The following is a 12,546-nucleotide window of genomic DNA, read 5'->3' as shown; positions in this document are numbered from 1 at the left end:
GTTCATTACACTCTTTGTAGGAGATATGTTGATCACATAAATAACACATGCAACTGTTTTTGCCCAATACTGATTAGACAAGTTTCTACCTTGAAAACATGCTTTTTACCATGTTCATAAGTGTCTTGTTCTTTTTCTTTGCTACACCATTCTGCTGCAGTGTGTACCTGGTTGTAAACTATCTTCTGATTCCATTTTGTTTGCAGTAATCATGGAATGCCTTTGAATCATATTCTCCACTACGATCTGACGTCAATAACTTGATCTATCGATCACTTTGGTTCTCTTTTAAGGCTTTGAATTATTTGAACTTTGCAAAATTTTTAGACTTTTGCTTCAAGAAGTAAACCTAAGTCTTTCTGCTGTAGTCATCAATGAAAGTGAGGAAGTAACAACTTCCACCAATCAACTGTGTCCTTATAGGTCCACACAAGTCTGTATGCACTAGCTCAAGAGGTTTCTTTGCTCTGTATTCAACTCCCTTCGGAAAACTTTCACAGATTTTCTTTCCCAAGATGCAACACTCACAAGTACTAACAGGTTCTTTGATGGGAGGTAATCCTCTGACCATCTGTTTCTGCTGCAATAATATTAAACCAAAAAAGTGCAAGTGTCTAAACCAAAAATGCCATAACCAATATTCATCAGAACATGCAACTGTAAAAGAATTGACCTGATCATTGTAATTCATAATTAGAGGAAAGAGTTTGTTCCTCGTCATCTGCACCTTTCTATCGGCTTCTTGCTTGGGGGCTTATCATATATAACACATTCTTGACCTTAAAAGTTAACTTTGTATCCTTTATGTGTTAATTGACCAACACTTATCAAATTATGTTTGAGACTAGGAACATAATATACCTTTGAGATTGTCTTCAGCTCCCCTTGCTTGGTCAAAATGTTGACCACTCCTTTTCCATTTAATTCCACAACCTTTTCAATCCCCAATTTTACCTTTGTTTTCACAGATTGATTGAAATTTTCAACCAAATCCTTGTTTCCTGTCATGTGGTTACTGCAACCACTGTCTAATAGCCACACACTAGCAAAAGGTTCATGCATGGTATGACAAGCTAGGAACATGGAGTTAGTACTCTTTTTATTGACATTATCTCTTTGGTTCCCTTGATCAACTATCTTCTTCCTGCAATCATGAGCACAATGACCAAATTTATTGGAATAATAACATCTCACCTTTGATTTTTGAACTCTTTGATTATTGTTGAAGCTTCTGTAGTTGCTCTGACTTTCATGTTCATGCTCTTCTTGGCCATCTCTCTGACCACCATATCTTTCACTTCGTGCTCTTCCTCTTGTTCCACTTTTTCCTCAGCCTTTGTCTCTTGAAATAGAAACCTGACTTTTGAAAGCGGTCTCTAAAGTGGAATACTTATTTCTATCTATCCTTGCCTCATGCAATATAAGTGATCCCATTAGCTCATCAACTGTCAATGATGCCCAATCCTTGGCTTCTTCTACGGTTGCTACCACAACATCAAATTTGGTAGACAAAGATCTAAGGACCTTCTCAACCACTATTTGATCTTTAATTTCTTCACCATAAATATTTAACTGATTTACGACAATTATGACCCGATTCATGAAAGAATCAATGTCCTATGTCTCCTTCATCTGCAGTCTTTCAAAGTCTCTCCTAGTATTATGTAACTTAACAATATTGACTTTGGCCTTACCTGTATAGTTTGTTGCCAAAGTATCTCCTGCTACTTTTGTTGAAGACGTGATCATAATCTTCTGGAACACTGCTCGGTCCATTCCCTGCCGGATAAGCTGCAACGCTTGTGCATTATTCTTCTTGCCTTTCTTCCATTGTTCCCTCTTTGTATTACTCAGAGCTTGTTCTTCTGCTTCATTCTTAGGTTCTGAAAACCCAAACTAGACATAAACCCAAACATCATGTGCCTGCAATGTGGTTTCCATCTTAATGACCGACACATCATAATCCTTCCCTATAAATGGTGAGAACTGGGGCTGGAAATTTGAGAAAACCATGTTTCTTAAAAAAAATCTTTTTTCAAAAACCTTTTTGCAAAACTTCTTATTCCAAAAAAAAAGCTCCTTTCAATAAAACCATCATTTTGTTTTTTTTTTTTTTCGTTTAAAAAATCATTTTTATTTTGAAGACCCTTGGATAAATAAAAATCTCTCCTCTTTACCAAAAAAAAAAACTTATTAAAAAAGACTTTATAAAAGAAACCTTAATAATACGCTCTTCATACATCAATGATATTTTAAAAGGATTTATGAAAAGACCTTTCACCAACACTTTGTTCTTTCACGTCACATTTTTTTAAGAAGTCAAACTTTGGTATTTTGCTAATGCTTCCATGATACGCTAACGCTCTGTATTGTTAGAATGGTATGCATTAACGCCATGCACGATAGGGAGCAACATGTTAATGCTTTAACACTTAAGGAATACAAGGAACCCGCGTGCATGCAAAACAACATAAGTCCAAGACGATTAACATGACTTTATGTTGCGCCTTCGAGTGTTATAATGCGTTCTATATAACTATAGGATGCATTAACGCTCAAACAACCTTGCTCTGATACCAAATTTGTTGGAAAGGCGGAGGAGACAAAGTATAAATTCACACACAAATCCACGAGCTACGACTCTTCAAATGATCACACAAAACATGATACATACAATTAACCCGGTGAAGGGTATTTATCGTTTTCCAACTAGCGACATGCCTAAAATATCTTGACATGCATCCACATGCAAACACACACTAAAATTCGTTTATCACTTAACTTGACTTAACTCAACACTCAAACACTCAGTTAACTAGCTCTCTATGTTTAGCCAAATCCTCATGTGAGAGTAATTATCTTATTTTAACAAAAACCACCCATTAGTGAGATCTTTGATGTTCATCACCACGAGTCCTCGATGTAATGAAAGGACTTGTTATCGTGGAGGGAAATGAGGTTCTCTTGGTCGCACGAAAAGAGTTTGAAGTCCAAGTAAAGGAGCCTCATCCGCCTCACTTGCACTACCGTTTGTCACATGACCATAGTTGTGATGCAAATAGGAAAAAGAGATGAAGATTTCCCAAGTAAATGAGATTTTAAATAAAATGCACATGAAATATCAACGGGGAACGTCATCTAGAGCCAAATCCGAATATCTATTCCATACTCCAACCCTTGAATTGCAAAATTAGGGTTTGGAAAGTGCGATGCGTTATAAAAGTTAAAACACATTTTATAGTGTTGAAAATATATAGAACATTAAATACCATATGGGGAACGAGTTGAAGAACAATCCTCGCTTTGGTGATATTGCCAAATTGACCCATCCCACCTAAAACTTCATAGAAAAGGTCCTCCTTGTTGGAAATATTAATTCCAACCACTACCTTAAACATATTGACAAACACCATGCTTGCCAAGTCAATTACTCCATTGTTGCGATTTTGTTTGTAGGCGAAAGGACTGAAGTCAGAGCAGAAGTACCACGCTGACCATTCCAAAAAAAATAGAGAAGTTAAGGCACTTAATGAAGTTTGGTAGATAAATATGGGCAAGCATTCACCATTCCAAAAAAAATAGAGAAGTTAAGGCACTTAATGAAGTTTGGTAGATAAATATGGGCAAGCATTCACTCCGTGACTGTTGCCCACAATCCACAACACCTGAAAGTTCAGAAATCCATTTACTATGTAAAATCACCCATGCTGCTTATTAATTATTTGTTTTGTCATGTATTAATGTCAAATTTGTATGTTAAGATAAATATGAATGTAAAAAGCCATTTGTGAGGTTGAGGGAGAGAGGGTGAAAGTTTGTGAGGTAGTGAGGAGAAAATCATGGAGGAAATATTGGTGGGCCCGTGAAAACCAATTTTATGGAGTTTTACATAGATTTACTTGAGGAGAAAATCGTGGAGGAAATATTGGTGGGCGTGTGAAAACCAATTTTATGGAGTTTTACATAGATTTACTTGAGGAGAAAATCGTGGAGGAAATATTGGTGGGCGTGTGAAAACCAATTTTACGGAGTTTTACAGATATTGGTGGGCGTGTGAAAACCAATTTTACGGAGTTTTACATACATTTACTCTGCAACCTCAGTTATGCGTAAATCATAGTAAGTCTTTTGTGTTTTCACTTTGATCTGTAGCCTCCATTTATAATACAAAGTATGTTATGTTTCGATGTGGCCTTAAACTTTCATGAGTAAATTTACCCCAACCTTTTTGTTTCTACTCTGTTTTTCCGTGAGTTATCTCATGTGTATTATTTAAGCCTTTGTGTCGATATCCTTGCGGCGACTTACCTTGCAACCGTGAGTTATCTCCTGTGTATTATTTAAGCCTTTGTGTCGATATCCTTGCGGTGACTTACCTTGCAACAATGAGTCAGACTCCTCTTTGCCACAATGAGTCAGACTCCTCTTTGCCGTGAGTCATTTCTTGTGTATTATTTAAGCCTCTATGTCGATATCCTTGCCGTAACATAAGACTTACCTTGCCACAAGTGTAAAAACAATCGTTTTTACTAGGAGTAAAAAAAATTGTTTTTTCCTTTGGAGCATATTTACCAGTAGGTAGAAAGTTTTATTTTTTTTCACTCAGAAATGGTAACATAAAGCACAAGCTTGATTAATCCTCAGATACCTTAGTTTAATCGCAAAAATTATGACTATTGGGAGTTTAATCGCAAAAATTATGACTATTGGGCTATTACAATGAAGGTTCGGTTTTCTTCTCAAGAAATTTGGGATTTGGTGGAAAATGGTTTTCAAGAACCAGCAGATGCAACAACATACAATGCTTTGTCTCAAGCAGAAAGAGATTTGTTGAGGGACAATAGGAAGAAGGATGCAAAATCCCTCTTCTACATTTTTCAAGCAGTTCATGAAAGTATTTTCCCAAGGGTTGCAACAGCAACAAAGTCCAAGAAAGCATGGGACACTCTCCAGATAGCGTACCAAGGCATGGAAAAAGTCAAGATAGCAAATATGCAAAGGTTGAGAAGAGATTTTGAAACACTTTGTATGAAAGAGTCTAAGAATGTGGACTCATTTTTTACACATGTAATTGGGTTGGTTACTCAAATTAGGTCTCATGGTGAGACACTTGAAGAATGGAGAATAGTTGAGAAATTTTTGAGAAGTTTGCCAGCAAGGTATGATTCCATTGTTTTGGCCATAGAAGAGACAAAGGATCTCACACAGTTCTCAGTGGATGAATAGAGCAATAAGCTCCTCATTGGAGCATTCCTTCAAGACACAAGTTTGATTTGGTCAAGGTAGAGGCAGAGGAAGATCATATGCTAGAGGAAGAGGAAGAAGCCCACATAGAGGTGGAAGAAGCAACCCTTCAAGCTCAAGTGGAAGGGGCAACAATCAAAATCCAAGTCAAGGCTCAAGACAAAATCAAGCACAAGGTTAGAGGTATGATAAATCTCAAGTTCAATGTCATTACTGTAAGAAGCATAGACATTATGCAAATGAATGTAGAAAGAAGAAATATGACATTAGTAACAAACCAAGTGTAAATTTCACAAAACAAAATCAGAACCATGATAGAATGTTTTTAGCTTGTAATGTAGGACAATAAAAACAAAGTGATATATGGTATCTAGATTCAGGGTGTAGCGACCACATGTCAAGGAATATAGAAATGTTTTCCAATCTAGATGAAAGCATGAAATTAAGGACTAATAGAAAAGTCTTTGTCATGGGAAAAGGAAGAGTTAATATTCTAACAAGGAAGGGGGAGAAGAAGTACATCTCAGATGTTTACTTTGTCCTTGGTCTGAAGCATAACCTCACAAGCATTGGACATCTCATGCAAAAGGGCTACAAAGTCTTCTTCAAAAATGATGTGTGCACAATTTTGGATAGACCTCCAAGCAGACACTTGATTGCAAAGGTTCAGATGACAAACAATAGAATGTTTCCCCTAAAGATAAGATCAGATTTGAAAAAAGAAGGTGCACAAGCACAACTATCAATGAACTCACAAGAGGATGGAAGAAAATATGTAGTTGTCACACAAGTAAACTATTAAGCAGAGGTCAAAAATGAAAATTGGTTATGGCATTTGAGATTTGGACATCTCAACTTTGGAGGTTTAAATTTGCTACATAGGAAAGGCATGGTGAAGGGATTACCACTCATAGAAAAACCTGACAGCCTATGTGAAGGATGTATCTTGGGCAAGCAACATAGGGAGACATTTCCACCAAGAAAGTGAGTAAGGGAAAAGGCACCTTTCGAGATTGTCCACTCAAATTTATGTGGACCAATGCAGACACCATCAATTGGTGGCAGCCACTATCTATTAACCTTCATAAATGACTACACAAGGAAGACATGGTTCTATCTCCTAAAACAAAAAAGTGAAGTGTATGAGCACAAGGCTCTTGTTGAGAAGCAAAGTGGAAACTACATCAAAGTCCTCAAGACTAAAAGAGGTGGCGAATACATCTCAAATTACTTCCTTCGATTTTGCAGGGAGCATGGAATTCAAAAGAAATTTACAACTAGGTATACACTTGAGCAAAATGGTGTAGTGGAAAGGAAGAATAGGACCATTATGGAAATGACAAGGAGTATGTTGAAGGAAAACTGTTTTCCAAATTATTATTGGGCTGAAGTTGTCGCTTGTGCAACATATATATTGAATAGATGTCCAACCAAAATCATCTAGAACATGGTTCCTGAAGAGGCATGGAGCGGGAGAAAGCATAGTGTCATTCACATGAGAGTCTTTGGATATGTGGCATATGCACATGTCCCAGATGAGTTGAGGAAGAAGCTAGATAGCAAGGGGGAGAAATGCATATTTGTTGGATATAGTGATGAATCCAAGGCATATGAGTTTTACAATCCATCAACCAAGAAAGTCATAATCAACAAAGATGTGTAGTTCATAGAAGAAGAGGCATGAGATGGAAGTTTAGAGAAGACAGTCAATGTGAAAGAATGTATACGAGATGAGGACAAAGAGAAATTGACAACATCAAGAAATTCCTCAACAATGACTCCCTCTACTCCTATTCAAACGCAACAAAGCAGGCAACAAGCAACACCATCAACAAATAATAGGAAATCGTCGCATAGTCAAGAAAGTGTTTCTCCAAGCATGCCACGAAGTGCAACACCAAGTGACATGTCAAGCCCATCTTCAACAAGCACAAGAAGACCAAAATTCAGAAATTTAAATGAAATTTATGAGCAAGATGAAGTTGATAGCAAAGCTGGTCTGAATTCTTTCTTTGCATTATTTTGTCATGTAGATGACCCAATCCATTTTGAAGAAGCAGTCAAAAAGGAAAAATGGGTTGCGGCAATGGAGGAAGAAATAAAAGCAATAGAAAAGAATGACACATGCGAGTTAGTGAACCTTCTGCAAGGAAAAGAAGTCATTGGAGTGAAGTGGGTCTATAAGACCAAGAGCAATGTTGAGGGTAAGATTGAAAGGCACAAAGCAAGGCTAGTTGTCAAAAGATACAAGCAACAACATTGAAGAGATTACGCGGAGACGTTCGCGCCAGTCGCGGGGATGGAGATAGTGCGTACATTTGTGTTGATTTTCGCACAACATAAATGGAAAGTGTATCAAATGGATGTAAAATCAATGTTCTTAAATGGAGTGCTGAAAGAGGACGTGTATGTTGTGCAATTGCCTGATGATGAGGTAGAAGGTGAAGAAGGCAAAGTGTATTAGTTGAGGAAATCTCTTTATGCGCTTAAGCAAGCATCGCATGCATGGTACAACAAGATAGATGCCTACTTGTTGGACAATGGTTTCGACAAATGTGACAGTGAACCTACTCTCTACATCAAAAAGAGCGATGGTAGGTTTATTATTTTCATCTTATATGTAGATGATTTGATTTTTATAGGTAGTGATGATTTCCTCACCACTGATTTCAAACAAGTCATGAAGAATGAATTCGAAATGACTGACTTGGGGTTGTTAAGATATTTTTTGGGCATAGAAGTGAAGCAAACAGAAAATGGCATTTTTATTTCTCAAGCAAAGTATGTAACAGTCATTTTGGATAGGCTTAATCTGCAGAACAACAAGGCCACACCAACTACAATTGTCATGGGGTTGAAGTTGAGCAAAGAAGATTGTAGCAACAATGTCAATCCGACATTATACAAAAGCATGATAGGCAGTTTGATGTATTTTACTGCCACTAGGCTAGATATAATGTATACAGTGAGTTTGGTGTCAAGGTTCATGGAGACACCCAAGGAGACACATTGGAAAGCAGCTAAAAGGATTCTAAGGTATGTCAATGGGACAAAACAATATGGTATTTTGTATGTCGGAATAGATAATTTCAGGCTGGTTGGTTACACTGACAATGATTGGGCAAGAAGTGTCGATGACAGAAAGAGCATGTCATGACATTCTTTTCATTTGGGTTCCGGAGCCATTTCATGGGCTTCCAAGAAGCAACCAATAGTTTCATTGTCAACAACAGAAGCTGAATATGTCGCCGCAACAACAGCAGCCTATCAGGCAGTTTGGGTGAGCAGGATTTTGAGGGATCTTCGCCACGACCAAGAGGGAACGACAACTGTTTTCTGTGACAACACATCTGCAATTGCATTGTTAAAGAATTTTGTCTTTCACAAGAGGACCAAGCATATTGATACTAAATATAATTTTATGAGAGAATTGATTAACAATGATGAAACTCTATTGCAACACTGCAGGTCACAGGAATAGTTTGCTGATATTTTCACAAAGCCATTGGCACGTGAAAATTTTGTTTATCTCAAAGATTGTTTGGGAATTATCAATGGTGGTAATTGTTATTAAGGGGGAGTGTTGTAATTATTAATCCCAACCACCACCTTAAACACATTGAAAAACACCATGTTTTCCCAGTCAACTAGTTGTGATTTTGTTTGCAGGTGAAAGGATTGAAGTGAGAGCACAAGTACAATGCTGACCATTCCACAACAAGTTAAGGCACTTAAAGAAGTTTGGTAAATAAATGTGGGCAAGCAGTCACTTCACTAATGTTGCCCACACTCCACAACACCTGAAGTTCAGAAAATAAGTAAAATCACCCATGCTGGGTATTACTTATTTGCTCTATATTAATGTCAAATTTGTATGTTGAGATAAATATGAATGTAAAAAGTCATTTGTGAGGTTGAGCAAGAGAGTGTGAAAGTGAGAAGAAAATCATGGAGGAAATATTGCCGGGCGTGTAAAAACTAGTTTTACGGAGTTTTACATACATTTACTCCACAACCCCAGTGATGGGTAAATCGTAGTAAGTCTTTTATGTTTTCACTTGGCGCTACAACCTCCATTTATCACAATAATGTATTTTCTTATGTTTTGAAATATAATATGGTGTTAAACTTGGAGAAAATATTGGTGGGCATGTAAAAACTAGTTTTACGGAGTTTAACCTACATTTACTCCACAACCCCAGTGATGCTTAAATTGTAGTAAGTCTTTTGTGTTTTCACTTGAAGCTACAACCTCCATTTATCACGATAATGTTTTTTCTTATGTTTTGAAATATAATACAAAGTATGTCATGTTGCGATGTGGTCTTAAACTTTCATGAGTAAATTTAAGGCACCCTTTTTGTTTCTACTCTATTTTGTTAAGCCTATGTGTAGTTGCGATATCTTTACCAAAACATACAACTTATCTTGTCGCAACTGAATTCTAAGTCAAACTCCTCTCCTCTGTCTGTGAAACTTAAAATAATTCAAATAACATTCACAACGACCAATTAATATATTAATATGAGAGTTCCACTGCATTAAGTAATAGTCATTGTATAACCATTGCAATGCAATTCCCTTAGGTGCGAGAAAATGGAGGATTGCTCGGGGCTATCACATTTACCTGTGACAACTTCCAGCTGCAACTTGTTACTTATTTGCGGACCAAAACGAGAAGCTTGGCCACTAACACCATCATTAGAGAGAGTCCCACCAACAGAAAAAAAAAAGGTAATCTGTCCATGAACGAGGAGTCAATGCCTCTTTCAGAGTAGCCTTGAGAACATGCACCCATAATTCCCTGCATACACGTCAGCGTAAGCCTGAGTATCCTCCTCTTCCCTTCACTCAAACATATGAATTTCTTTCATGCTTGTAGACATCATGTCCTCCACTATTCTATTTAAGACCTGAGCTTGACGATTGATTAAATGCCCATTTCCTCTCGCTGCCACGGTGAGATGATCAGACATAGATGCTGTTTTTACAACTCTAACCATGTCATCTACCGATTCAGGATATACAATTGCAGCTGGCCTGTGGTGGTACATGCCTCCAAAATCATGGGATGCTCTTGCAGTTTCATCCACGAAGACTGAATCGCTAAAACTTAGCCCAACTAGAGATTGATAATCATCTTCTTCAGATAGGGCCGAGTTAAACGAATTATTTAATCGTTTTCTTCACGGTTGTAGGTCGTTCTGATCTCCACGTTGAGAACAAGTATCATCAAGATCAGCATTTTCATTGCAGGGCCTATAATCAAGCTTCTTCGTTATAAGGGATGTGTAAGTTTATTATCTTACTTATAGACTGAACGTGAGTCCCCAACTAATATTCACTATGTTATTAACCTATTTGCTATCCATAGCCCATTTTTAACTTCATAAATTTTAAAATAATTTCACTCTTTTATTATACTCACTATTAAATTTAAACAAGTACATTATCTAGTTAAATAAGTACACTATTGAACCATAAGCATAGACAACCACTGGGCAGTGAAGAGCCCTTATATATTAGTTAGCCTTAAATAAGTACACTATCGAACCAGCCCTTATATATTAGTTAGCCTTAAATAAGTACACTATCGAACCATAAGCATATACACCCATTAGGTAGTCAATGGCCCTCAGTGTTCAAATTTGATCACGTCAAAGGGCTGCCTATTTGTAAGACATTTAAAAAAATTCTAGTTCTCTAACTGATGTAACACTCTAAAGTCTATAGGAGGTTCTGTAAACACTCAAGAAAGTGCAATGGGAGGTAATGGAGGTTGCTCATCCATTCCCAGGTGACCAGTCATAATGGAATCACTGATAGAGTTAGCAGTCATGATATGAGGTTTATGTTCGCATTCGTTGATAACAAAAGTTTCTTTTTGCATTCATTGATAGCAGAGGAGAAGTAGCTATGTATTGGTATCTGTGAACATGGCATATTTTGAAGGTATCGGAGATTTAGAAGAAACAAATGACAAAAGATAGAATTAACAATGACTGAGGTAGATTATCCTGAGCTTGTGAATCTTTCCTGCATTAATTTTTCCAATCCCAACCTTAAGGCGAGTGCAGCCCAAGTTCTCAAGGTATTTTTAACTCTTAGTTTAAATTTTCAACTTTCATCTCCCTGGAAACCGATTAAAATTATTATGTATGGAATGGTTGATTGATTTTTATATAGTCATGTGTAGACTCTCGATTTTTTTTATATCATCCATCATGTCATTGATGAATATTTTTTGGGCTAAGTCTTTGAAGCAAAGTCGACGGCTTTTTTCCATTCCTGAGGAGGAAACATGAAATTGTTGCGGAATGAGAACCATCAAGGTTACACTCCGTATCAAGCAGAATCATGAAATTGTTGTGGAATGAGAACCATCAAGGTTACACTCCGTATCAAGCAGAATCTCTTAATCTGTCCATTCAACTGGAAGTTTGATGTGGGTTTGTGTCTCCTTATATTTACCTATGCTTGTCATTACATATTGCTCTGCTCAACTCTGAAAATCAATCCATTGAAGTATTTCACTTCATATTTTTTCATATATTTGTTTTTCCAGGGGATTGGAAGGGGAGTTATGAAGCTTCTGATAAAGGCAAGCGATTTCACTATCCCAATTAATGACCTTCAATAGGTATGCAGTTCAGCATTTGAAATGATATTTTCATACTTGTTCAACGCTTAAAAATAGATTAAAGTGACAGTATTAACATTTTTACATCATAACCACATACTACATTTGTGGTATCTCCATTTTCCTTAATTTGTAAAATTTTATTCTTTCTTGTTAACTCACCATTAACACAAGATTCTTCAATTATGAGATTACCCCATTAGATGGTGATAACTATGCTTACTGATTCACAAACTTTTTTTCATCTTGTAAACAACTACTACCATCTACTACATTTTCAAGGATGCCGAATATATTCGAGCACTGATCATCCTACCGCTATGAAAACATCTTCCATCTTACCTTTATGAGGGCATATTCATGACATTGCTTTGATGTTCCACATAGATATCTTGACATAGTATAATAAGGCCAATAGGGTTCCTTACATCTTCCATGAAGACATCATTACTTTGAAACTCTGATGTTCCACATGGAAATCTTGAGATAGCATAATAAGACCGATAAGGTTATTTATTTAGGGTTTTTTTAGCAAACATCCGTATATAGATAGAGTAATCTCTTTATTAATTTGAATTCTTATTTTATAGTAATAAATGAATACATTCTCATTTTATGGTAATAAATTAATAATTTTTCATTTTATAGTAATAAATTAAATA

Source organism: Pinus tabuliformis, chromosome Q (genome assembly GCF_031772625.1).
Source record: "Pinus tabuliformis cultivar Carrire ecotype Pingquan chromosome Q, CPIR1, whole genome shotgun sequence".
In the NCBI taxonomy this organism is placed as follows: domain Eukaryota; kingdom Viridiplantae; phylum Streptophyta; class Pinopsida; order Pinales; family Pinaceae; genus Pinus; species Pinus tabuliformis.
This window is presented reverse-complemented; position numbering follows the sequence as displayed.